Genomic DNA, 27,082 nt, shown 5'->3' with positions numbered 1-27,082 from the left:
TTGCATGGTATAGATTCCTGAGTTTTATAAACCAATTAAGCTCCCTACTAAAAGAAATGCCTCGCCTCCTGACCATTTTGTGCTTTGTAACTCCATGGGTTGGCAGTCTGAGAGACCAATTCTCTTTTGGCTTCCAGTTGTCTTAGAATGTGTGTGTGTGTTTATATTTTGGTGCTGAGTTATTTTCTAAGAGAAAGTCCTTGCTTTATCATCACTTTGTTCATTTTCCCCTGGTGACCAGGAAGATCAGAGCTGAATTTAGTGTCCAGAAAAGCCAACCTGGTTATGTTACAATCCTCTTTCAGCAATTCTTAATCTTTTCTGGCTCACAGATTTCTATGGGAATTTGACGGAAGCAAAGAGGAATCCCCCAGGAAGCATTTATATATGCCCACAACACATATGCGTAGAGTATGTTCTGATCACTCCTTTTGGAAATCCTCAACTACAGTATTTTATGTTTTATTTGTGTTACTTTCCAGTGCCTCAAATGCTGACGTACACAAGAACTTCAAGACACTGGGGAGATGCTGACAAGAGTTAGAAGGGTTTGCAAAACAGAAGAGGTAGTCAGCACTTTCTGAGGAAGAGTATTTCTCCGGGAGTGGATCGCAACTTAGTCCTGTAGTCTGGGGTAAAAGGACCAGACCAAATTGAAGTCCTGATTTTATCACTAGCAGGTTCTGTCTTGAACATACCTTTGCACTTCAGTGAGCCTCCGCTTCCTTAGCTGTAAACTGAGAACACTCCATGGGGCAGTGGGAGATTAAGGGGAAGACTCAATGTTGGAAGAGTTGGCTACACTGTAAAGTGTGGTGCCGTTGAGGGGATCCAGTAAGACTGGTTCCTCATGGGGGCACCTGGGTGGCTTAGTCAGTTAAGCGTCTGCCTTCAGTCAGGTCATGATCCCAGGGCTCTGGGATGGAGTCCTGCATCGGGCTCCCTGCTCAGCGGGGAGTCTGCTTCTCCCTCTCCCTCTGCCTCTGTTTGCTCTCTCTCTCTCTTTCTCTTTCAAAAAACAAAACAATTTAAAAAAAAAATAATAATAAATTTGAAAAACATGAAGCCAGCAGAAAAGAGACTTGCCCTAAATATATTTGGGAAACGTAGCTTAGAATCCACATAAACATGCTGGAGGTATGTATCAAATGTTGCCCTCCCCCCCAAAAAAGGTCCCAAATTATCCATTTTCAGAAATAGAAAACTTGTACATTTCATATTAACATTCAAATAATTCAGTTGCTAGTAGCTGAAGAAGAGTTTAATTTCTTAGCCATATAAAGGCTCTGCCTTTCTAATCTGGTTTACTCTGTTAATCTACTTACTATACCTTTCTTCAAAGATAATGAAGTGGTGAGTGCCCGCCTCCTTTCCAGGTCTATTTTTCCAAATCCGGAATTAACAGGATCCTAATAAATAAAAGGGTTTGTTAGTAGAATTGGATTTTTCGGTCTTGAGGGGTTTTTGTTGTTGTTGTTATTGTTGTTGTAGTTTTGTGGGTTTTAAAAAAAATCCAGAGGTTCTCTTTTCCTCACTCTATTTAACCCTGGAGAAAACGAAGTTTAAAAAAAGCATTCTTGGTAAGGCGACTTTCACAAAGCCAGTGGAACCACAAAGCCTCCCCCAAGGCTAAATCTCGCCTCCGAGCTGGTTGGTGCGAAAGTCCAGAGTTAAGGGGTCCTTTCCTCTGGCCCTTTGAAATAGACGTAATTAGCGCTTACGCAAAGGTGATGATACATTGGTATCATATACAGCAGGAGCCAGCAACTATGTCCTGTGCACCAGAGACCATGTGTCCTGCACAGACACCACTGGCCCCTTCCAGACAAGACTCGCCAACCCCTCCAAGCGTCTCACCTTGATCCTCAGGACTGCCTACGGAGAAGCAGCCTCTTGCTTCATGGTCACACGGATTTCGGAAAGAATGAGTGTTTGAGATTCCTTCTGGAATACTACTTGCAAAGAATACCAATGTACTGGGGTGAATGAGGGGACTGGGGGGAGGGGGCTGTAGGGAAGAGGGTTAGGAAGGTGACCCCAAAAGGAGAAAATGAGTCCAAAGGAGGGAGAACTGCCAGTGTCTGAGCACTAGTGCTGAACAGGAAGGCACGAAGCCGCAACTGCCCCTCCTGCTGTTGTCCCCTCCCCACGCGCCCCCTAATGTCCTTGGTGCACACGGGGGCTGGGGGGGAGGGGGGGAGAGGGGGAAGAGCCAGCTGGGCCCAGCTCCTGGGAGACAGCCGCCTGCACCTTCTCCCAGCTCCATGGGCAGTCACATCACACTGGGAGGTTGATAGCAGCTACGATAGGAATATTTATCCCAGAAAAATAGGCAGAAGCTACAAATCAGAGCTCCCCACGCCCCCGCCAAGAACTGACTGTTATCTCCCAGCACAGCCCAGCACATCCAGACGTAAGAGGAGGCTGCGGTGCCCCTCCCCGCCCAGCTGAAGGGGTGCTGGCTGCTGCCAGTTCCCAGCTCTGTCCCTCTCCCTTGGAGAACTGCCTGCAGCTGAAGGTCTGCCCTTTCCCTGTGGCACCTCCTGCAAAAGCTAGCCCCTGCTGGGTGAACAAGCCAGACCCAGCTCAGTTCAGAGGCACTCCAGCTCTGAAGTCCCCTTTGGGTTCAGCTGAAGCCTCTGTTGCAATTGTCTCAGAGAGACAGAGTGACTGAGGGACCCAAATGTTCCCCACCAACTTCCTTCTTCATCCTCTCCTGTCTTGAATGATCTGTGTTGTTTAAGGTTCTTTCTAGAGTATTTTTCTCAAACAGGTGCCTGGGTACCTGGGTAATGCATTTTTCCCCCTGACCAGCAGGATGCATTTTGGCTGGCTCTAGGATTTTTCAGACATCAAGTTCCCATTATTAGAGGTGTGATAGGTGACCCCCACCTCTTTCCTTTTCCTTTATAACTAACGTTTCCCTCTTTGTATTGAAGAGGGAAGGAGGTTCTCTTTACACCTGCCTTTCAAGAATTGTATCTGGCTGGGCTTAGGTGTGTGGCTTTTCATCCCAGTGACCCCACGAGTTCATTATAAACCTCAGACCCCAGTCTTTTTCATGCAGGGCCGTTGTCTTCTATCATTTGCCTAATTTTTCCCTGTCCTTCAGCTGTTTCCAACTGTTTCTTTTTCTCCTCCCGGAGCTCCCGTGATTGACATCTTAGGTGTCCCGCCTCCAGCCTCCTGGGCTCCTATTTTGCCCACATGATTTCCATCTCTTTGTATCCTTGTTCTGTGTTTGGGATATTGTTGTACTTGTTCTTCTAAGTCTGTATTCTGCTTTAATTAACTCAATTAGTATTTTAGTTAAAAATATGTTTTAATTCCAGGAAGTCTTTTTTTTTTTTTTTTTCCTGGTACCGTGTTTGAATGCCCTTGTTAATTCTGCTCAGGCTTTCAGTGCTATTTTCAGGAAGAGCTGTTTGGTGGGCTCTTCTTCTCCATCTCTCTGCCTGCTGAGCCCCCTCACATGCACAGTTTTCTTTTATCTGTCCTTTGAAGCTCAGGGCCAGCTTCTAGGGGTTCCTTAAGTGACAACAGTCCTGCGGGGAGCTGCAGATAGGGCGTCAGTTCCGATCAAGGCACCAGGAGGAAGGAAGCCTCTCGGCTCCGCTGTCTTCCCAGGTTCAGCTTCTCCTCAACAGCCTGGCACCAAGGAGGTGGCTCATGAATGCTGATGGAGCCCAGGGCCCACCACAGGTAGAGCCTCATCCCCACACTATCTGTGGGGTCAAAGTCCAGCTGCAGCTCCCGTCCCCAGGTCTCTAACTGAGCCCTGCTCGCCCTTGCTCCTCCAGGCTCCACCTCCATCGTTCCTAGCGGTTGCTTCACCAAGAGAAGTACCAGGTTGGAGCTGGAAGTTAAGGGCAGCCAGTGCACCATCTTATGAAAATCTCCACTCTACCCCCAGCCCCTTAATAAAAACGAAGGGCAAACTTGATCTGCCGTCCCCAGCCGATGCCTAATTTGCATTAAACTCTTTGTTTTCCAGGGGTTTCTTTGGGGGAAGTCCTTCAAAGTTATGTGTAATAATTAAATCTTTTTTGAATAATTGGATTTTCTTTAAAATTGCGATCACTGGGAAAATAACTGGGCGAAAAAGGTAGAGTACAAGATGCATGTATGTGTGTGCACGTGTGTGTCTGTGTATCTCACATCCACGGACCTACAAAATACACCCAGAAAAAAAGTTCGCACGAAAATTGTTATCTGTAGATGATGAATTTATAAATAAATTCTACTGTCTTCTGTTTCTCATCCAAATTGTCTATTAGTTCTTGCTTATGAAAGGTAAAAGAATTGTTCTCTTCAATTGTTAAGTCAGCAAAACACATTATAAAATGTTGTTTGATGCTCACAAGCCTTTCTCGAGAGTGTGAGGAGGGCGGTGGCCTACAGCCCTTAGCCTCTCCGTCTCAATGTCTGTACAACAAGGACCCATCTTGAGGACTCCATGCTTTCAGTGGACCCACACCAGGCCATTAGTAATGTGTGAGGGCAAAGGAGAAGCACAGATAGAAGCTTCTTGCCCACAGTCACCCAGGATGGCCCCACCTAGGATAAACCCAGGCCTGGAATGGGGTTCAAAGGCAAAGCTCAACCACCCCAGATTTCCCTGGTCTCCCCGAATGTCTAGCGGACTGGAGAGTTTCTCAGAGCAGAACCATTTCCAGTTTACTGCTGAATCTCCAGCACCAAGGACATGGGTTGGCACTTACTGGTCACTCAGTAAACAGTGGTTGAATGAATGAATGAATGAATGAGTGCATGCATTCATGACCTCTCACCTCACTTGATACTATAGGACATGTTAGCAGATGGCACTGCTTGTTTCGGGGCTATCTTTGGACTTGCAATCCCATCAAAGTAAGGAACAAAAATCTGAGATGTGTAGAAAGATTTCAGAGCTCAACAAAGGGGGTTCAGACTTTCATTTGTTAGGAAGATTTCAGCTCCTGTTGGTTCCTATAGGAGGCTTCTTTCAAAGAGCTCAGCTCCCCGGCAATGGGCATGACCTACAAGGGGCTGGCTCTCTCCTGTGGGGGTTGATATAGAAGGGGCCGTGCTGGCTGTAAAGAAAGACCGAATGTCCTCTAAGTTTCCTTCTGATTCAAACGCTACAGCAAATGCAATTCCTGCTGGGGAAACATTATGCAAATGCGTCTTTTTCTCCCCAAACTATTCTTCAACCCTGACGTCATTCCTGTGTTATCAAAGCCCTTCTTTGAAGCGGTCAACTAGGATTCAAGGGAACAGCTGGGTCCGTCCTTGCAGCAACCAGGGGAGTGACAGTCACCTGTTAAGAAAGCCTCCTCTGGGTGCCCTGGCCTGGTCTGGGACCGGAGAAGGGGAGTCTTGTGGAACTGTCGCTGGTCTGTTCCACAGGTCTTTGCCGGACCTAATCCCCAGGAAGACACGCTGTAGGACCGGTGACATTCTCAGTATGTAACCACTGCAAGGACACTGGCCACTCCAGAACGATGCGACACTGGAGACATGGCCTAGAAGGGTATCTGCAAGCAGCCTGCGTTTGCTCCCTGGATCCTGGGGAGGTCCTGGCTGGGGGCCGGGCGGCCAGGGCAGCAGGGGGCACTGAGGAAGCTAAGAGCGACAGCTACTGAGTAACCGGCACAGAAGGCTCTGAAGAGTGTACGAACCAGAATGGCCAGCCCAGCGCACCAGCTAGACATTGGCCCTGCTCTAAAACCACTTCGGAGCAGGGTGACCTTCTGGCACAGGAGGCAGCCCCTTTGCTCCAAGCCACATTTTATGGAGTTCTTTTATTAGTCTCGCATGTAACCCATAGCCACATCATAAAATTAAACACCCCATTCTGTACATCCAGTCCACTGGCTTCTTGAGCCCTGATTAGCACTGGGCTTTTCCCTTTGGGGGTTGTATTACAGTAACATTAAAACTTACGGAAAAGGAATCTTTGCTGGGAGCAGCCAAATCCTTCTGACCTCAGTTGACGCCCTAGCCACGGTGTCACCCAGTTTCTGAAGCCCCTTTGCCAGTTGGTCTCTCTCGGCTTCTTTCATTCCTACCCCTCCCCGCCCCGCCCTCCGGGTCCCTTCCCCGTCCCCAGGCCCTCCAGTGATGAGCCTGGGTGCTCCGAGCCTGGCCTGGAGGCAGCGGTCAGGGTAGCCCCAACTCACCCCGGAGAGTAAATTTAGCCCGTGGGTGAGATCCCAGATGGAGAGGTTATCTTTAGCCTGGCAGAGGTGAGCAGTCAGTCTGGGCCGCGCAGTGAACCAGCAGAGGGAGCGGGGAAGGAGGAAAGGGAAGGAATACTCGAGAGTCGACAATAGCCGTGCTCACGTGTACTCAGGTGGTAGAGAACTCGGAGTCGGGGCGTGCTTCCTTGAAACATGAGGCTGTTCCGGGAACACCCTGGAATAATAGCCTGTTTCATTCCATCCATGAAGGAGGAACAATTTTAATAGCAGAAACTACGGCTACATTATGGGCCGGCAGTATAAAACTGCAAGCACACGTGTTCTTTAAAAAAAAGGAACAAACTCAGCAAGATCGGTGGTTTTCAAGCTTTCCCATTCATATGTTTACTGCTTGTTCATTAGTTTTGTTGCCTGCAGGTGCTAAAGGTTTAAGAGTCAAAAAAAAAGGCACGGAAATAAAAAAAAATTTACGTGGAAAAATCACATTACCTGAATTAGGGGAAAGGCCACCACCATTCGATTTGAAAGGTAGGACATGTCAGTCGGCCTCAGGAATACCAAGGAATCAGCTTCGAAAGAAGTAGGATGCCTTTTCCTAAACTATTCTAGAAAGACCGTGGACTCTTCCTTAGGGAGATCAAAATACCTTTCCTTGTTATCATCCCAATACAAGAAATCCTTCTTCCTTTTCACTCACTGAAATCTTTCCTCATACCCACAGCCTCTTGTTTGGCCTTCCTTATTGAACAGTTCATCGGCATCTTACTTACTACCAGGGGAAACTGAGCTCCCAGTTTGAACCTGAGCTGGAGATCTGACGTGTCTGGGCTCGTCTGCCTGACAACTACAGGAGAGGCCCCGGAGCTTCCGGGAGGGAGCCTGTTCTATGGGAAAGGGGACCCGAGGAACCTGGACTAACCCAGCAAGGCAGTCCTGTCCAATGGAGGAGAAGAGCAATTAATTCTGAGTATCCCTTGGCCAAACATGCATTGGACATGAGTCTTATCAGGAGCAGCAGGACCATAAGGAAAAACTGGGAAGACCATTGCGTTGGAGTTTTTCGAGAATTCAGAGAACAGACAGTAGAGCTTTGGGACCTCACTACTGGAACTTTGTGCAGAGGGAAGGGAGACAGGCAAAGAACCTTCTTCCTCATTCCCCAGAGCTTTGGCTTCAGAGTGCCTGGGGGGGCCCAACTGTGACTTGCGTGGCTAGCAGGGACAGGCCCCGGGGGCTCCTAGGACAAGTCAGAGAGGTTGTACAGGGGGCTGGAAATCCTTGGCTATAGGCAGCCATAGGGTCCAGGGCCACAAAGAAGACATCTGTCCTCAGAAAGTGAGACCTGGGACCACCCAGCTGACTTTGCCACGCACTTAAATAATTAAGTCACCTTTTGTCCTTCTCTTTGTTGGATTACATGATGCCAGTGTGGTCACCTTTATTTTAACATTATATGAGTGCATTTTGGTCCTCTTTACTCAGCTAGAAGTTACTTTATTCATCTCTGTGACTCTCCCTCCTACCAGTACGTAGCAGAGTAACCAAGAAATGACAGGGCATTTATAAATACTTTAATGAGAGTCTACCCAATAAATACTTAGCTGCTCTCCATCGGGTATACTCCTTATGATCCACCCTGGCAGCACGGTGGTACTTGCTAAAATGGCCCAACATTTCCTATGCGTATTAAATCTGTGCCCAGCCATGTCTCCTTGGATCTTTATCCACTACCCTTGGGCCAGACCTGTCTTACCCCAGGTAGTATTTGAGATATCCAGATTTTATCATTCCACCATTATTACTAAGCATCATCATAATGTGCAAGACTAGTTCTCCAGTTCTCAAGGTCAATGAACCCTAAATCTCTTTTCCAGATCACCAACAAGCATAACATCACCATGACCTGCAAAGGTACTGAGTATGTCCACAACAACCTCAGTAGTTCATCATAAAAAATGTAAAAATACCGTATCCTACATGGCATCTCTGGGCAAAGAAACGCTGAATTAAGGCTGTTGCCTCTGGGCAGGAAGATGATGAGCTAAGGGTCTGGTTGGACCCTTGGGAATCATTTGAGTATTTAAATCATGTGCACATATCCCATTTCCAATTAAAATGTTCTAAAGCAAGTTCTAAGCAAACAGAAATACAACAAAGAACAAGACACAGCCCTGCCCCTCTGAGCAGTGGTGCTGACAGGTGCTCATAGTTGACACCGTACCCTTTGGAGTCAAGTGTCCACATCGTGTCACTGGCCCCATGGAAAGCCTCGCTGAAATCAAGAAGGATTATGCAATGACCTGCCTGGCTCTCGGCCCTCACAGTCCGTTCCTCATAACTGGGCCGACAAGACTTCCTGCTATGCCCAGGCCCCAGGACTAATCCTGCTCCTCGTCTGGAGAGATTTTAAGGGACTTCGGGCTTAGGTGACTGACTCTGCCTTTGTATTCCCTTGGCAGAGGGTGGTCCAGATCTCTGGTGAGAATACCCGTCGTCTCCATTTTTAGTTTGCTTGATCGAGAAATCCATCAAGGGGTTAAGTGATGCATCTATGAGGTCAGAGGCTTTCCCAGTCCCCCCATTTATTGACCAAATGCAATTATTCAGAACCTCTTATCTGCAGGATATTAAACCAGGTCTGGGGCAGAAGTGAGTATAAAGGGGAAAGAATAGGGGCACCTGGGTGGCTCAGTCGTTAAGCGTCTGCCTTCGGCTCAGGTCATGATCCCAGGGTCCTGGGATCGAGCCCCATATCGGGCTCCCTGCTCAGCGGGAAGCCTGCTTCTCCCTCTCCCACTCCCCCTGCTTGTGTTCCTGCTCTCGCTATCTCTCTCTCTGTCAAATAAATAAATAAAATCTTAAAAAAAAAAAGGGGGGGGGGGAAGAATAGACCAGTGCCCTCCAGGAGCTCACAGTCCAGTAATAAAGACAGAAAGAGCCCAGAGCCGAGAGCTTGACTGCGTATGGTCAAGTGTGACAGAGGAGAGATGGAAAGATTGCTTTGGGTCATGGGCTGGGAGATAAAGGGGCAGTCCAGGAAAGCTTCTGGGAGGGACGACTTTGCTCACTTGAAAGCTGGTGGGATTTCAGTAGCTGCAGATAGAGCCTGCCAGATCAAGGCTGTGGCCTGGGAAGGTGATTCTGGTTCACACAATATAAAGGCTCCACACTTTCTTGGGGAGAACACAAAATGGAAGGCGAAAGGAGCTGCGCCCTGAGAGCCTCTCACCATCCTGTCTGGTGACTACCTGGACCTCCCCCTCCATCCCTAATAACATTCCAGGCCCCAGGAAGCCCACCCCACCTCTCCCAGGCAGGATTAGTCATCCTGTCTGTTGCCCTCCTGAGGCTTGCCGTCTGTTCTCGAAAGTCAGGGAGATTTAGAGGTTGTGCGCAGACTCTGGGGATGCCATGCTGCCAGGGTTCAAATCCTGGCTCAGCCACTGACTTCCTGAGTCATCTTACGCAAGTTGCTTACCCTCTCTGGGCCTCAGTTTCACCATCTGTCAAATGGAATATTAATGGCCCCTCCCTCCTAAAGTCACTGTGAGGATTAAAGAAGTGAGTGCTCCCAGACCAGGAGAGCGGCACCTGCCTGGGTGTCTTGGCTTCTAGAGCCCCAGGGTGCAGTTACTCTTCACTGGACTGTCTGGCCTCCTGAACTCCAGAACCTTGAGGACCAGGGTCACGGCTCTTCATCTAGGAATCTCTCTCAGGCTGCGGGCTTAGAGGCGTCCAGCAAAATAGGTATGCAATTACTATCTTCCGAAGGGAGGAACAACACAGGGCCATGAAAAGGGAAAAACAAACAAAACAACAACAACAACAAAAAAAACACGAGTCAAGGCCAAACGCAAAGACAAAGCAACACACATGAAATGATGGGAAATGAACGTAGAACAACGTAGGGGCTGAGAATTTGCCATCCTTCGGAGGAGAAATAGCCCGTCACCCCCTTCCATCTCTCAACAGGGCACCAAGCGTCTGGGAGTGAAGGATTTTGCCCTTCCCTTCCAGGCCCAGCGGGCCCAGGCGCTCCCTCCCCCGCGGGCGGTCCTCTCCTCCCCACCCCCCGCCCCCCTCCTCCCCCGCCCTCCTCCTCCTCCGCCCCCCTCCCCCCACCCCGCCCCCTCCTCCTCCCCGCCCCCCACCCCAGCCTGGCCGCAGCCCTGACCTCGGCTCCCACGCGGGCCAGCAGCCGGCGGGCGGGCGGGGCAGGAAGGGGGAGACGCGGCTCCGGGCACCCGAGATCCTTAACTGCAGCTTCCAAAGCCCTGGCTGATCCTAATCAGTGTGGGAAAGGAGCGCGGGCCGCCCGCCGGCCGCAGACGCCGCCTCTTTTCATAAACTTTATCGCCGCGCACAGCCGCTGATAAAGCACCGTAAATAAGCGGGCGCCCGGAGTGTGCCGGGGCCCGGGCTGCTAGCGCCCGCCCGCCCCGGCCCCGGCGCTCCCCGGGGAGATGAATCACGCGCAGAGCTGGAAGGAGTTCCGTGTTCCCCTCCTCTGCAGACCAGCGCCACAAATAACCGTGCATTCCTCCCCTGCCCAGAAACCCCTCACCTTTTGTTTTATGGATTCAATAAAAAGCCCAGGAGTTTTCCTTCTGGCTGCCTGGCCACCCCTCCTTCCCCGGGGAGGTGAGTGTGCTGGCCCGAGTTATCCTCTTGCCTCTGGTTAAGCTTCTCGGGCTGGGTTGGACCCGGGGCCTGTGGCTCCTTGATCCCAAATCCCCTTTGGCTCCTGCACCACGGAGAGGGACTGGAGCAGGGGGAGGAGGAGTGACTTGCAGTCTCTAGTGGCAGGTGATGAGGACCCGGTTCCCACAAAACTCGTCTTGGACGTGTGTGCATGGAGAACTTGCTGAGGCCTAGTCACGGCAGGAGCCCCGGGCTCTGGGCTTGGCCTGCCCTGGGAGGATTTAAGGCAGAGAGAGTGCGGTCCCCTGGCTGCCAAGGCCCGGAGGGACCCCCACCACTTAAACTATAGTTTGAAAGTGGAAGTGCCTGAGATGTTATTTGGCAGATCTGAGGATCTGCATTCTTTAGTTCTTGAAATTGTGACTGGAGGGCCCCCACATTAACCCATGGCACAATTTGGAGACTGAAGTTTGAGGAAGACTGTGCAAGTATGAAGGAATATAGAAAGATGGGGAAGCATCTCGGCTCAGCCACCAGAGCCTGGTCTCTTGCCCAGAATTGCTACCCCCTGGCTCTGGGCCCTGGTGCAGCCACTGACCCTCTCTGGGCCTCAGGTTCCTCATCTTCCTGTCCAGTGAGTGAATAATATCTAAAAGGATCCTACTGTATAGGAAATAACATCCTGTTTATAAATCACTACATTTCTGAGGTGCCCTATCACAGGCCCGTCTGAGAAACACTGTTTTGTCCTCTTGGAAGAAACCAGGGCATGGCCAGCTTCTGGAACTGACCCCTGGTGAGTGAGGTTAACACTGGACTTTACTCCTCATGGAAGTCACAGAGGTCCAGAGTCTCTCAGGCCAGAAGGAAGTCCACCTATGAGGCAAAAAGCCATCTAAAAATAAAATCCTGCCTACCCTAACAGTGTTAGCACGGGGCTTCTTGGGGGCCCCGGTATAAGGGGCCCAATGACTGTGGCTCTGCTTCATGTTAGAGGGACTGGTTGGCTCAGAACACCTAATCTAGAAAAGTCAACGTTTCCCTCAGTGGGAAATGAGGCTAGGAGGAAAAGGGCCTCTGACGGCAGCTCTAGAGATAGCAAAACCTGGGAGCTATCTAGAGATAGCAAAACCTGGGACTCCAGTGGGAGTCCTAACGAGGTTGCCTTGGGTGTAAGGTTCCCTGGGAGTGTGGGTGGGGAGCCTCCCCTCCAGCCATGGCCAAGAGGAGGAGCTCCCTCATGAAACAGAAATGGACAAAGGCCCGCTTCTTCCAGAACCCATTTCTGACACTACCTCATGTCCCCAGGGAATGTGTGGCCCCAGACAGACTTCATTTCCTGATCTCTGGATAGAAAGCCACTCAGTCTTTTCTCCTCATTTGCATGATGTCAAAAAAAAAAAAAATGAGTCATGCTGAATTGTCATTTGTTAAGAAATTTTGGCAAGAGATTCCCAACTGAGATTAGAGTTGATTTCTGAAAAAAGGGATGCATACTAACTCAAACACTGATTTATTATGTGAATGGGATCAACGTCTTGGGCCTCAGTTTTCCCATCCATGAATCCTGATGTGTTTCTTTCCACTCTAACCTACTGGGCCTCTAACATAGTCAGGACTATCGTAAGTGGAAGTAAAATTTTTAAACTTTCCAGAGCAGAGATGAGTTAGGGAAACTTATCTAAATGGGACTCTTCCACAATCGTTCCTGCTTTCTAGTTTGTCTGCTACTGTGCAGGTGAGCAACCAAAGCAAAAAAGGAGAGAACTCGTCAAAAAGATAGGGCTCCATGTCAAGGTTGGGGTTAATCTACCAATTATTTTATAATAGAAGGGGTTCTGAACCTTTCACAGTCACAGAACTTTATAGATTTTGATGAAAATCACGTGCTCCTCTCTCTCCCCTCCCCCCAAATGCACGTACAAATACACACTTGTCTTGGCAGATCATTTCAGGGGTTCACAGACCCCCTGAAGCCCCATCCAAGGGCCCTATTAGGAAATACTAAATAATAAATATTTAATAAATGATTGATCCTCTGTTTCTTTATCTGTACAAAGGAAATACTGTTCACCTGCAACCAGTTTCCTGAAAAAGGAGGAGGGTGGATAGGCCTGTGCTGTTTTAAAACACATCGGTTCTCTGCCTGGCATCCGTGTAATATTGATGCAATTCTATTACCATTGTCCGCCCCAGTCGCTCTCTCTTCTGCTTCACGGGATGTAAATTGCCGCGCAAGACAGCAGTAGTCCCGGCTTGTGAAATTCCCGCAGCAAACCCTCTGGTACGCCAGCGCTGTCAGTCTTCACACTTGCTTGTTAGAGACGTAATGAGTCCCCACGGAGACCAAGGGGAAGGCTGGAGGTAGCTCTGCGGGCCCTCAAAGGGTAATAACCACCAAGGTAGGAATGTCCCAAATGATACCCTTGTGGCTTTAAAAGTCAATGTAACTTTCCAAAGAGTCTTCCTTTCTCCCAGAGTGTGTTGTAATATTACAGAAATGAACTCACTGAAGCAAAACCAAGGTTTAGGGGAAACGCTCTTGATGAAGTTATCAGCTAATATGTTCAATAGAGTCAGTCCATTTGGAACAGGGAGCCAAACCTCAATTTCTATGTCACCCATATAATGAAGGGATGCGATTAGATCCCATGGCCCTTGATCTTTCTGGGTTCACATCTTCCTTGGGACGTAAGCTGTGGGTCCTGGCAGAAAAGAGACATGCACTGGACACTGACTCTTACACGCTTTTATTCACAATGTAAGGGCCTTGCAGAAGGCTGGCGGTCCAGCCGGGAAACACCAGATTCCTAGAAGCTGCACTCCCCACCCCTCCCTAATGCCTCCCCTGCCTCAGTTGCTGAGGCTCTTGGGATCCCCTGATAAGTCCATCTGTGGCTGCGGGGCCGAGTCCTTGACCATTTCTCAGAGCCTCTGCAAACAGAGGACGGAGGGAAGTGTTCTTCCTGCGGCTGCTGTGAAAATAACCTGCTCTAAACTTGCCGTGGGGGCCGTTTAGGAGGCAAAGCTCCAACAGCCGTCTCCCAGACAATGGCACGCAACTGTAACTCAATGTTGGGTTTTGTTTTGTTTTTTTTGTGGAGATGAGGAATGAGGAGGGATGAGGGGACTGGAACATGGGATAAAGAGTGGGGAGCAGTCAGAACATGCAGACCGCACGGTGCTTGGAGAAGTGAGCGCTAAGGGTTTTGAGGAAGCCCGGGTGAGCAACCATCTTCCCTGTGTGGGAAGCTCTGCGGCTTCTCAACAGACAGAGGGGCTCCTCCTATAGCACCTGGGCCCTGCCTTACTGTGGTTCATAAATATTCCCTGCCCCTCCCTGGGGAAAGAGGATATTTCTCCTCCTCGCTGACATCGGACTTGGCCATATGGTTAGCCCTGGCCGGGGCAATGAGCAGAAGTGACATCCGTCACTTCCAGGCAGAAGATTCAAGAGCCACCTTGAGGTTTACCACACGCGTTTCTCCCTCTGCCACAAGACTGGCCATATTCCAAATTGACCGCTCCGTCAGCCCGGTCCCCGAGTGAAGGCCACCCAGAGCAGTCCTGCAGTCAGCCTGTCAGAAACCTCAGGCGAGTGCGAGAAAAACATTTGGCGTATGAGCTCTCGAGATCTTGGAGTTGTTTGTGACAGTCGCAGAGCCAAGCCCAAGGTACTGATACAGTCTCCTCCTTTGGAAAGGAAGAGAGATGGGTCCCCAGAATGGCCCTCACTAGCGGACAGGGCTGTGACGACAGCACCAGCCGATGTCGGCAGGGGGCAGGTGCACGCCCCTTCCATCCATCCCTCTCCCTGACCCTGCCAATAGAAGCCCCCGTACCCACCGCCAGCCGAGCATTCGTGAGCCCGGCCAGGAGCCCATCCGTCGAGCCACCTGTAGCGGGTCGAGTGGCAGCCCCCCAAAAGATAGGTCTATATCCTAACTCCCCAAACCCGTGAATGGGACCTGATTTGGAAAAAGGGTCTTTGCAGATGTAATGAAATAAGGATCTCTAGATGGGTCACCCTCGTTTTCCCCGCACACACTCTACATCCAATGACGAGCGCCCTCATGAAGGTGAAGAGGGGAAGACAGAGGCAGAAAGTGGATGACAAGAACACCAGGAGCCACCAGACGCTGAAAGAAGCAAGGAACGATCCTCCCCTAGAGCTCTTGGAGGGAGCCCAAGACCCTGCTCACATCAACGTTTCAGACTTCTGGCCTCCGGAACGGTTAAGAAAATAAATTTCTGTTGTTTTAAGCCACGCTGTTTGGAGTAATTTGATATGGCCACCGTAGAAAACTAACGCCCCACCTTGGCAAAATATCTTTTCTTCATGAGTTCCTCCCTCTAACATAATTCTTAAAGGCAAGAACTACAAACCAGTATACTAATGGATTAGGAAGAAAGCCTCTCTTTCTCTCTACCCGGTCCCCAGGGCAGGGCCGCAATTATGTTTGAAGGGGAGAATGCGAGCTCACAAAACCCGACTGGGCTATTTCCTCTCCAGAGGGGACACCAGCAGTGAGAGAGGTTGAATCCTTGATTATGGGCTGTGCAGAAACCGATGCTCAGAATAAAGAGCTCCTGGAATCAAAGCTCAGGGGATGGTGCATGGAGTTTTAGAGTCTCCAGGGTGGAGAGAGATCATGTCCGACATCTTCAGATAGAAGTTTTAGATGCACAAGAGAGTTTAAAGGATTTTTGCACATTTGTTTATTTTTTCACTTTGTTGGGGACTGTGAGGCCCAGAGAGGGGTGCAGTCTGCCCAGGGTCACAAAAGAATTAGGGGCTAATTCCTGTGCCGCCATTCAGCACAGGAAGGTGCTTACTTCTCCACAGGAGTCTGGCCATCAGCCTCTGTGCTATAACCCCTCTGAGGACTGGAGCTCTAGCCACCTGGCGTGGGTCCTTCCTAAGGCCTCAACTCTCCTAGCTTGGGGCCTTCACTCAGTATCATTTAAGCATCTTAAAATGCATGTTCATGCCACATCAAACTAATTTTTTAAGGGGGCTACAGAGGGAAAGAGAGAATCCCAAGTAGGCTCCACACCCAGCAGGGAGCCCTACATGGGGCTCGATCCCACAACCCTGAGATCATGACCTGAGCCAAAATCAAGGGTCAGACACTTAACTGGACTGAGCCACCCAGGCGCCCCAAACATCATTTTTATCTTGAAATGTTTCCATAGTTCTTTTATAATTTTTGCTTTGGAAAGTAATAGCTTATAACTAACTTGTCTGATTTTAGATGTTCTACAATGGTCTCAGCAATCTTCATTCAGACTCAAGAAAATTGAACCATAGGTTGTTTGCAAAGGCAATGAAATGTTTTGGAATGCTAAGTCTCATGATTCATAAAACTGAAATCATGCTTCCTCTGTACAGATTTAATCTAATCAGTACACACTGTACAGATAATGTGGGTATTAATTATCCCCATTTTATGTTTTCAAGCAGAGTGACCACTCTCCCAAGGATATCCAACTAGGAATGAAAGAAGCCAAAAGGACTGAAATCCAGGGTCTTCAGACTCCAAGAAGAGCCCCCTTTCTGTTGAGCCCAGCAGAGTTTCTGTTCAAAAGATTCACAGCTTCTCAAAGAATAATGAATATGTCAGGCACCCGGGTGGCTCAGTCGGTTGGGCGTCTGCCTTGGGCTCAGGTCATGATCCCTGGGTCCTGGGATCGATCCCTGCATCAGGCTCCCTGCTCAGTGGGGAGTCTGCTTCTCCCTCTGCCCCTCCCCCTGACTCGGGCATGCTCTCTCTCTCTCTCTCTCTCCCTATCGCAAAATTAAATAAATAAAATATTTTTAAAAAAAGAATAATGAATATGTCAAAAAGACACAGAGGTCAACTTGAAAACACTTCTACTGGTCAAATTTGGGGCAATTTACTTATCAAAATAAATAATGATAGTAATACATTGTAATTATTGAGAAAATAGGAATCTCTAAGTCCATACTAATACAAAAAAAAGAGAGAGGAAAGAAAGTTTTTCCTTACAGTAAACTATCAACTAATAGATGGAGTAATGATGGAATTTTTTAAATCGCCATTTAGCAGCCATTATAGCAATAATTAATTCATCCAGGAGACACCAGCAGATGTTAAAATCAGGGGTAAAGTAAAAGTGAATAAGAAATGGGAAATTTGCATAGTTTCAGAGTACCTCCACACAAAATTCTTATTCATGACAAAGAGAGAGCAATTTTATAATGAAATATCAGGAGGTAATATCAGACAAATGCAAACAGAGAGACGTTCTCCAAAATAATCAGAATATAATATTGAAAACTATCCACGTTGTAAAAGTCAAGGGAAGACTGAGGGAGAGCTCTGCGTGAATAAAGTAGGAGACATGACAGGTGACCCTGAACTGGGTCCTTTTGTTCTAACAAACCTGATTTGGTTAATTGTCAAACCCTGAACAGCATCTGAGGCTAGATGATTGGGAGGCTTCGGTGTTAATTTCCTTATTTTTATGATGGCATTACAGTGATGTAGGAGAATTTTCTTGTTTGGAGGAATTGTACACTACAGTTTTCAGGCTCAAGGAAAGAAGTTCTTTGTTTTATTTTTGCCATCTTTGAGTAAGTGTGAAATTATTTCAAAACAAAAAATAAATTTAAAGAAGAAATTTAGACACAAGTCAAAGTAGTGAATAGTAAGCATATTTTTGTCACTGTTTCCCAGAAATAGGCTGCCTCCCTCAAGGACAGGGTAGTAACCTGTGGGTTCCGGCAGCCTGGTGCAGTGTTACGAAGACAGGCGTATGATGAATGTCCGCACGCGAGTCCTACAACCTCACTAGTTCAAACTGATGGGGCTGAATGTCATTTACAATCAACCTTTGGTTAGCAATGGCTCTTTCGTTTTACCTTTAAACTTGACCCATTCCATGAAAAAGCAGTAGTGCAAAAGAAAACACTTAAGGGTATTGAAATGGGTCCCTCTAAAAGGAACACTTTAATGAATGTGTTTTTAAAAAACAAAATTTTGTATCATGAAAGCTGAGTTTCTTTGAGGCGAGGAGGGAGGGTGCACCAGAAATGAATGTGCTATTATCAGGGTGTAAGATGAACAAAAGCAACACCGACTTACCACCACACAGAACAATACACCTTCCTGCGTTGGATTCTCCTGCCATTACTACTAAGTGATGAATTTCCAATGAAACACTGTTCAGTGTGTGTGTGTGTCTACTTGTCTGCCGATGATTGCCTTGCCTGCCCTCCCTCCTTCCCTTCCTTCCTTCCTTCCTCATTGTCTTAATGCGCTCAGCATTGTCTGGGTCGATCGGAAAGTCTATTTTTCTTGCAGACTTTAGGAAATCTACAACACCTAGTGAACCTATAATTAAGCTTAATATAACCTGGGGAAGGCAGAAGAGGAAGAAAATGAAGGCTGGGAATAAGAGGTGCGTGCAGTTAGCACATACCCATTTCCGTTGCGGAAAGGTGACTAAAGTCTGCAAACATCTGGGGTTCCCTACATGTGCTGGGTCTAACTCAGATCCCTAGCTATTTCGACTCTTCTTTTTTGAAGAAATGATGCTCCTGGGGAACGTTTGGAGTATTGCCAGGGAGTTCCATAGGAAGTCGCACTGACCCTCCATTCCCTCCAAATGGAAAGGACATTAGCCAAAAGACATCAGCCAAAAGTTCTTTTTTTTTTAATTATTACTTAGAGCTTGGAAATGTTATAAATTATAGTTGGATTTCCAGATTAGCTGCAAAAGCTCCCCATAATTAGTGCATAAAGTAACTGATAGACACACGGACACGCACACACACTCCAACTTCATCATTTGAACTGTGAGGGTAGCATTTTCAGGTAATGGCTGTGAGTCAGGTGATCACAGTTCAGACACCACCTTGATGAAAGTGATACACGTTGATAAATGGCTCCTTCACTTGGAATCCTGATGTGAACAAGAACATGGTGAGAGTTCATGGTACGCAATTCCTCACTCTCCCTGACGGGCACAGACCCCCCTAAGCCTTAACGCTGAGTTTCATTATGCTCTGATCATTGTCTTTTTATTCCACTGCTCACACATCTCATTTATTCTCTTTCTCTCTCCCTGGCATAATCTGTTTCACTGAGCCCAGAAAATACGACGTTTGGGCAGAAAATAAGTTCTGAAAGAAAACTGAAGCAAGTAGCTATTATTGATCATTTCAATGCTAAATATGTATTCCATTTGGGATGGGCTTCTACTGATGCTTGGTGAAATAAAACAGCTTTAGAATATTCTATTTATCATGATAAAAAGGAAAAGGAAGAGAAGGAGGAAGACCTAAATAGCTATTGGGATCAACTCAGTGCCATAACCACACTTGGCTAGAAATTTACTAGATGTGACATGATTTAAGTTTCAAAAAATAAGACCATTGCCAGGATGATCTCATTGAAAGTACAAACATCCTTGAAATCTTTATTCTGTGATTAAAAAAAAAAAAAAGGGGCAACTCTGTCTGGTAGTCTATGTGTTCTTCCCCAAGACAAAGTTTCTAAAATAATCTCAGACCTGGCGTAACATTTGCCAGACAGCTGTTCTAGAGAATGCCAAGACGATAATCCTTGGGTCTATCATAGTCTTTTGTACTTTTTTCTCCTTTCAGTGAATTCTGTGTCCAAGCCAGTTTATAGACTCATGTTCTGAAAGTTCAAAATTTCTCCCTAAGAAGACGGTATGACTTGAGGCCTTTTATGCCTATTCTACTGACCTACTTGAGAAGGCAGTTTGTAGACTCATTGGCAAAGGGACTGACCTTAATTCTGTTTCTAGAAGGCAGTTGTCTGTGAAGATGAAGCTTCCGCTGATGTTCACGAGCCCCAAAATGTACCTGGTTTGAATGTTCCTCTCTCCATCCCAGAGATCACTCCCGTCCAGAATGGATAAAACCCTAGGACAGAAAGTTACAGACTTGTTGGTCTTCTTAGAAGAAAACTCCAGAAGTCATATGGCCCAGCATCCTCCCTTCCAATCTTTTGGTTACCCCTACTGTCCAACAGATATAAGTTTTCTAGAAAAGTAACTTCTTTCTACCAATAAACGTGTTCAGAATCCTATGAACATTCTAATATAGATGGCTTTATTTTTCATTCAAATTAGCTTATTGAGAGAATTTTAGACAGAAGAAAAGGATTTTGTGTGTTTACATAGACCTAGATCTATAAAACCTTAAGTTCGGTCCTTCCCTCACCTCTTCAAAATGCCAGTTCTCTGATGCGAGTGCTTCTCAAAGCTCCATCGTCTGTCGGAGAACAAAGAGGACTTTTACAGGAGAGGAGCTGGAGAAGCACACCATACGGGCACAGGGACTGGAGAGCAGACACCGATCTCGGGCAGAAGCAACAAGAGAGAGAAGTATTCCCAGCTCTCTTTGAGGCCCCGACAGATTGTTGCAGGAAGCAGATTTCGGGCCTTGGGGAAATGGGTTTCTCTTGTCACTAAGTTTTCTCCAGCTCTACCAAGAAAAAGGTTAGTGTTTTCTAGGACTGCCATGAAACAATCCCACAGACTGGGTGGCTTACACAACAGAAATTCATTTCCTCACAGTTGTGGTGGCTGGGAGTCCAAGATCAAGGCACTGGCAGGTTCGGTTTGTCCTGAGGCCTCTCTCCTCGGCTTGCAGACATCTGCCTTCTTGCTGTGTCCTCACATAGTCTTTCCTTTGTGCGTGGGTAGCCCTGGTGTCTCCTTCTGTGTCCAGCTTTTCCTCTTCTTATAAGGACACCAGCCAGACTGGATTAAGACCCCACTTAACAGCCTCATGTTACCTTAATCATCTCGTTAAAGGCCTGCTCTTCATCTACGGTCACATTCTGAGGCCCTGGGCGCTCCGGCTTCCAGATGCAAATTTTGAGGGGACGTAATTCAGCCCGTATCAGTTAGAAAGAGTATTTTTCAAATGAGCATGGTAAAATCCAAATAATTAGTAGATTGCAGTGTTTTTAAAGTAAGCCAAATGAGAAGTGTGGTTGGAAAAAAAAAAGGCAACAACAAGTAGAATTAATTTTAAAATATTACTTTACCTAAACATATTCAAAATAGCTCTTTGGTCTCAGCCCCAGAAACGAAATGACAGAGGGGATGTCATCATCCAGAAGGCGTTGCAAGAAGACGCACACGACGTGGCGCTGGCGTGGCACTAAGGCCTTCCACCTTCCGAAGTCGGTCTGTGGTAAATGTGGCCATCTTGCCAAGTGGAAGAGAAAGTTTAACTGGAGTGCCAAGGCTGAAAGACGAAATGCCACTGGGACCGGTCGAATGAGACACCTAAAAATGATCTACCACAGAGTCAGGCCTGGATTCCGTGACGGGACAACACCTCAACCCGAGAGGGCGGTTCATCATAAGGATGTTCAACGGTGAGTCCCCACAATACATGTTCTGGGTTTTAATTACTTAATTAGTTAATTGATCAATTCAAAATATTATCACATCAGTATGTAATCAATATTGAGACTTGCTAACGAGAGAGTTTACGTTTCTACTCGTGTTACGTCTTCAGACTCTGGTGACTTTATTATTTTTTTTTTTAAAGATTTATTTATTTATTTGAGAGAGCGAGAATGAGAGAGAGCACATGAGAGGGGGGAGGGTCAGAGGGAGAAGCAGACTCCCCGCCGAGCAGGGAGCCCGATGCGGGACTCGATCCCGGGACTCCAGGATCATGACCTGAGCTGAAGGCAGTTGCTTAACCAACTGAGCCACCCAGGCGCCCCGGACTCTGATGACTTTATTACACTGACAGCAAACGTACTGATTAGCCACCTCTCTAGTGCTCGACTCCCACCTGTGGTTGCCAAAGAAGACAGTACGGATCTAGAGAGTGGTCACTTCCACAGTGGCCCAGGAAACTGCCCTGTCTTTTGTTCCAAAAGGAAGTCTGAGGAGTTAATGAATGAGCAGGATGGGCCTGAAATTAAAGACATGTTCCTAAGGTCCTCAAGAGCAGTCAGTGCTTTCTGCAACTCCTAGAGCAGCCTACGGACTCGTGAGTGCAGCCCCGTCATCCGGGGCCTTTGCCAATTCAAGAGCCTATGGGCTCACCAAGGGCATGGCTCAGGAGCAGAGCCATCTGAGAGGAACATTGACCTTCCTTACATCACTCAGCTCTGACTTGGTAAATAGGACCGAGACAGAGCGCTCACCTCACCTTCTCTTCTCCACTAACTGGCTAGAATTTTGGTCAAATCATCCAAGCCCCTGCCCAGTAGGAATCAACTAGACCTAATAAGTAGTATTTTGTTACCTGCCCTTGCTTCTCTTTCCTCACCTTGACGGGCTTTTCCAGGAGTCCATCCCCATGGAGGTGAGGAGGAGGATATTTCCTGCACACTAGCAGGTGTATTAGAAAGACACGTTGAACGGAAAAACAGGGAAGCAGTGAATGGTTGGGGAAAAACTTTGGAAGTCAAGTAGCCTGGGAGGGATACTGACTTAGGAAAAGTATGTGGGAAGTGAGGCATCCCTTATTCCCTAAAGGGTTTTAAAGGCTTCTTTCATGCCCACAGGTAAAGCGAGTGGCCAAAAGCCTGTTTTTCCACTATAACAACAGGCTCTCTCCCGTTGCCTGTCCTGAGAGAGGTCATCTAAGTGTGTTCTTAATCAGAAAGAATCCCACTGTGATCTACACAGTTAAGGTTTGCCCTAACAACACACTCCTAATACCCCTAATATTGGCCTCTCCTATTGACATACAACATCCATAATGTGTACAAAGTCTTTCGAACCCACCAATGTCCCTGTGTCGAGAATAGAAAACTGAAGCTCCCAGAGTTGGCAAAGTCAGTGGGTTGTGGAGGATTTAAAAACCCACGTGCTCTGGCCTCAAATCTACATAAATAGTACACAGGGTCGTTTATACACAGTGTATGCCTGGAATATGATCAATAAACACCAAATAAAAGTTGGTTGAATGAATGAATGAATGAATGAATGAATAAAAAGAGACTGAATTTCTTGAAATTCCTCAGAAGACACCATTTCTACATTTAAGTATGAGGTCACACTTGAGGAAATGTCCTGAGGAAAGTGCCTTCACCTGGATAATATTGTGTAGGAAGAGCAGAAAGCATCTCCTTTAGTCTAGATTTCTTTATGGTCTTATCATCTAGAAGTGCTTTGAGAACACGCATCTCTGTTTCTCCAGGCTTCTTGCAACAATGTACAGACGTCCCAGCAGCTAGTGCTTCACATCGGGCAAAGCAGCCTCCACTGGAAAATGTTTTGTCCACAAATGACTTTGATCAGCTGCAGAGACAGAGCCAGCCAGGTGGAGAAGATGCTGGTCCAGTCAGCCTCTGCCAAGGGCTATGCTGTCCTCACTTACCTGGAGGTGGAAATTTCCAGGGAAGAAGTTGCCAGAAAGGGGGACAAATGAATTCAATTGAGGTAACTAGGTATGAGGAGCAAACCAGTTAAGAGAGAAAATTGTTTGTCTATAGGCTATTTTTGTCCTTCAAGTTCAAATCCACTGTCCTTATTTCTTGCGGAGGGCGGGTGGGGGGGATCATTCAAGTGTTTTCAGACACCCAGTGTTCAAGCTGGAAGAAATTTAGAGGTAATAATAATAATTCATAATAATAATAATATAATAACTCCTACTTACATATCCCAGGTGTGATCTGAACACTTTGCCTGTATTAACCCATTCAATCCCTAGCAGGTACCCTGATCATCTGCCTCTTCAGTACCCCATCTTGTACAATCTGGAGCACATTGTTCCCATTATCTTCGAGAGCACCAGGTGAATGGCACTCCCTAGGACTGTCCCACCCTGAAGCCTTGCTCGTTTCACAGGAGGAAACGTCGCACGTAGGGTTTTCTTCTCTGATGGAGAAACCAATGGTCGCTAACCCACCACACAGCAAGTTATTGACAGGGGGGATTCTAAGATCTTGACCTCCTCATCTTGAGTATGGTGCCTGTTGCCACCTGACATGGACTACCTTTTGGAAACTGAGTGATTTCAGGATTCCCACCTTTAAAGAGCTCATAAATAAGAGGGGGAGTGTTGGCAAGCTAAGTACACAGAAACCAGCATGTCTTCACATTCAGGTTCAGGGCAATGGTTCCATCGTCCTCTTAGTCGTCCTTGATTTCTCCTTCCTCAAGGCCCTCCGCCCGGCGGTCACCACACCCTGACATCTCAGCAGAGCACCGCAGTGGAGGACATGTGCTTTGCAGTCACACCACTGTATGATTTGGGCAAGTGTCTGTGCCTCAGTTTCCTCCCCCGTGTGGAACTAATAACAGAACTCATTGCCGAGGTTGTTACAAGAATTCAGTAAGTTGCTTTCTAAAGCATCTAAAGTAGTGCACAGCACAAGGAAGTGTAGGATGCAAGTGTCTCAAAAAAGGCTGGATTAGGGCGCCTGGGTGGCTCAGTTGGTTGAGCGACTGCCTTCAGCTCAGGTCATGATCCTGGAGTCCAGGGATCGAGTCCCGCATCGGGCTCCCTACTCAGCAGGGGGTCTGCTTCTCCCTCTGACCCTCTTCCCTCTCGTGCTCTCTGTCTCTCATTCTCTCTCTCTCAAATAAATAAATAAAATCTTTAAAAAAAAAAAAAAGGCTGGATTATTCACCAGCCACCTAGCTGCATTCACCTCCTACAGGACCGACGTCCTCTTGCTGAACCCCACGTCTGCTTCCCTCTTTCCAGGCTCCAAGGGACCTACAGCAGTAGTTCTCAACCTTCAGTTTGCACAAGAATCCCCTGGGGTGCTTGCAAAAAATGCAAACTTCTGAGCCACTCCCTGGATTCTGGTTCGGAAGGTCTGGGTGGGGCTCAAGAATCTACATTTCTAACACACAAACCCACAAGGGATTCTGATGCAGGTGGTCTGACAGCAGAATTTGAGAAAGAGAGGCTTCCCGGATGAAGTCTACTTTTAGTATGGCCTTCAGTGACCCTGGTCAGCTGGCCCTTGTCCACCATTCCAGGCTCACAGCTCAAAACCCCGCCCCTCATCCTGCCAGCCAGACCTGCGTCAGGAAAAATAAAAAGCCATGTTAAAGTCAAGCCCAGTTGCATTTCTCTATATGGATGCTGTGTTATATGAGATTAGGAAGGAATAGCTGAGCTGACACCCAGCAAAGGCTCTGTGGCCATGCCGGTGGGTCACCATGGGAACCGCATCTCTATGACTCGGTCCAGAGTGAGCATAAAAGCTGAGAGGGACAAAACACTTCATGTTGCTGAGTTCCTGTTCTCTTTCTGAAGCTCCCTGAGAGACCAGGCCCCTTGTTTTCTTCCCTTAAAGTAACTCAAGGGATTGTCAGTTCTAAATTTGGGGAAAGAAAGGTGAGGGCGCAGGACAGAGAGAGAAGGAGGCCTGAAGCCAAGGGGACAACACGCTGAGATAAACGGAAACATTAAGGTCTAGCAATGCCCCTGCTCCAAACCGTGAACTCATCCACAGAAGAAAGAGAAAATGATTTTCTCTTACGGCAAAGCAACTTAAACCGACTTAATGTGAGACTCCCTAAAAACTAAGTTTTCACAAACTCGTCCCAGAGATTTATAATACCTCTTTTCCCTAGTTAAAAAATCCAAGCACTTTTAAAAGGTCTTTGGTCAGAAAACAAAAGTCCTTATTAAATTTCACGACAAGAAGCTTCCTTCTCAGTGAATTCCAGGTCAGACCCATTTGGTTTTGTATCTAAAGTGGATTTCATCGACCACCAGAGGACCACACTCCATTTTCTGCCTGTCCTGGCTTCAACAGTGTCCCTTCCCCAAAATGCGTGTCTAGCTGAAATCTGTGAATGTGATCTTATTTGGAAATAGGGTCCATGAAGACGTCATTAAAATGTAAGTTAAGATGAGGTCATACTGGTTTTCTGTCTTTGTCTGTTGGGGCTGCTGAACAGAAATACCACAGACTGGGTGGCTTATAAACAAGAGCAATTTTATTTCTCAGTCCTGGAGGCTGGAAATCTGGTGAGGGCCCTCTCCTGGTTCATAGAAAGTGTCCTAACATGATAGGAGGGTGGAAGGAGCTCTCTGGGGCCTCCTTTTATAAGGGCACTAATTTCATTCACGAGGGCCCCACCCCCATGACCGCATCACCTCCCAAAGGCCCCACCTCCTGATTCCATCACATTTGGGGGAGGATTTCCACATATGAATCTAGGGGGACACAAACATTCTAAGCCTGAAGTCACGCTGGATGAGAGTGGAACCTAAATGCGATTACTGATGTCTTTAAAGAAGAGGAAACAAAGAGAGGAAAGCACCATTTGAAGAGAGACACACAGGAAAGAAGACAGAGTGACAGCAGAGGCAGAGAATGGAGTGAGTTTGGGGCCAGCCAAGGAATGCCAAGAATTGGCGGCTACCCCCAGAAGCTGGAAGAGTTGAGGAAGGATTCTCTTCTGGAGCCTTCAGAGGGAGCAGGCCCTGCCAACACCTTGATTTCAGACGTCTGGCCTCCAGAACTGGAAAAGAATAAAGAACAAATTCCTGTTCTTTAAAGGCCCCTTTCTTGGTGATAGAAAAATCATATTCTCCCAGCCTTGGACAATCATTGGGTCAGAACATTGCAAGGATAAGCTCAAATAATGGAAAACAGTAAAAGGCAGCTTTATTTTTGAATCAGGAAATTTCCTTAAGCAAAGCCAGTGTGCGATTGAGTTAAGAGTACCCCGCTGGAAGCAAGTCCTTTCTCTTGAGAGAGTTCTAGTTTCCTTTCGGGCGTCTGTCCTCTCCCCACCTTGTAGGCAGTTTTGGCAAGGCTGATGAAATTCCTTGACATCTCCTAACAAGGAGCTGCCTCATGACCCAAGCTGTGCCACCCGAACACTCTTCTAGGATTTTTGTCCCAAGCACAGTGATGCCGGAAGGAAGAGCAGCACGTTGTTCATCCACTGCTGAGCCCCAAAGGGACTGTGCCCCAGGACCTGTGCCTGGACGCGAGGAGGTAACCCAGTCTGGCTCTACTACTCTGTCCTCTAAAAGACTTCCTCTTCCGTCGGGTTGGCCGGAAGCCAACTTTTATTCCCTGCTCCCCCAAACTACCGTGGAGACACCTGTCTGCATCCAACCACCCTAAGCCCCCTTGTCCTCAAAGGGAGAGGGGGGACAGAAGGGAATTCCTGGGAGTGTCCAAAATGTCACAATTGCCCCCCCCCCCCCCACTGCATGTACATACAGCTGCATCTGTGGCAAAAATACAGCTAAAAATAGTCATCGTGTTTTTCAAAATGCCTTATTTACAGATTTTTGACATAAATTT

At 47.5% G+C, this 27,082-nt stretch overlaps 1 long non-coding RNA gene across 5 annotated transcripts in view; it reads right to left on the bottom strand.

Moving 5' to 3' along the window:
* LOC123863507 (uncharacterized) overlaps positions 1-10,628 on the bottom strand; it is a 33,697-nt gene extending 23,069 nt beyond the window's left edge. For 3 of the 5 annotated variants that reach the window (XR_010408007.1, XR_010408003.1, XR_010408016.1), the window contains exons 1-3: positions 10,357-10,628; positions 9,778-9,940; positions 1,331-1,409 (exon numbers count right to left, since the gene is read on the bottom strand). This is a non-coding gene — a long non-coding RNA (uncharacterized LOC123863507). Of the gene's footprint in view, positions 1-1,330; positions 1,410-9,777; positions 9,945-10,356 lie in introns of all 5 variants that reach the window. The other 2 variants (XR_010408009.1, XR_010408010.1) reach the window with 2 other exon arrangements.
* Between the last annotated feature and the right edge of the window lie 16,454 nt (positions 10,629-27,082).

Source organism: Mirounga angustirostris, unplaced genomic scaffold (genome assembly GCF_029215605.1).
Source record: "Mirounga angustirostris isolate CCGP_5_RB_7025 unplaced genomic scaffold, mMirAng1.0.hap1 SCAF_1, whole genome shotgun sequence".
NCBI lineage: Eukaryota > Metazoa > Chordata > Mammalia > Carnivora > Phocidae > Mirounga > Mirounga angustirostris.
This window is presented reverse-complemented; position numbering and strand designations above follow the sequence as displayed.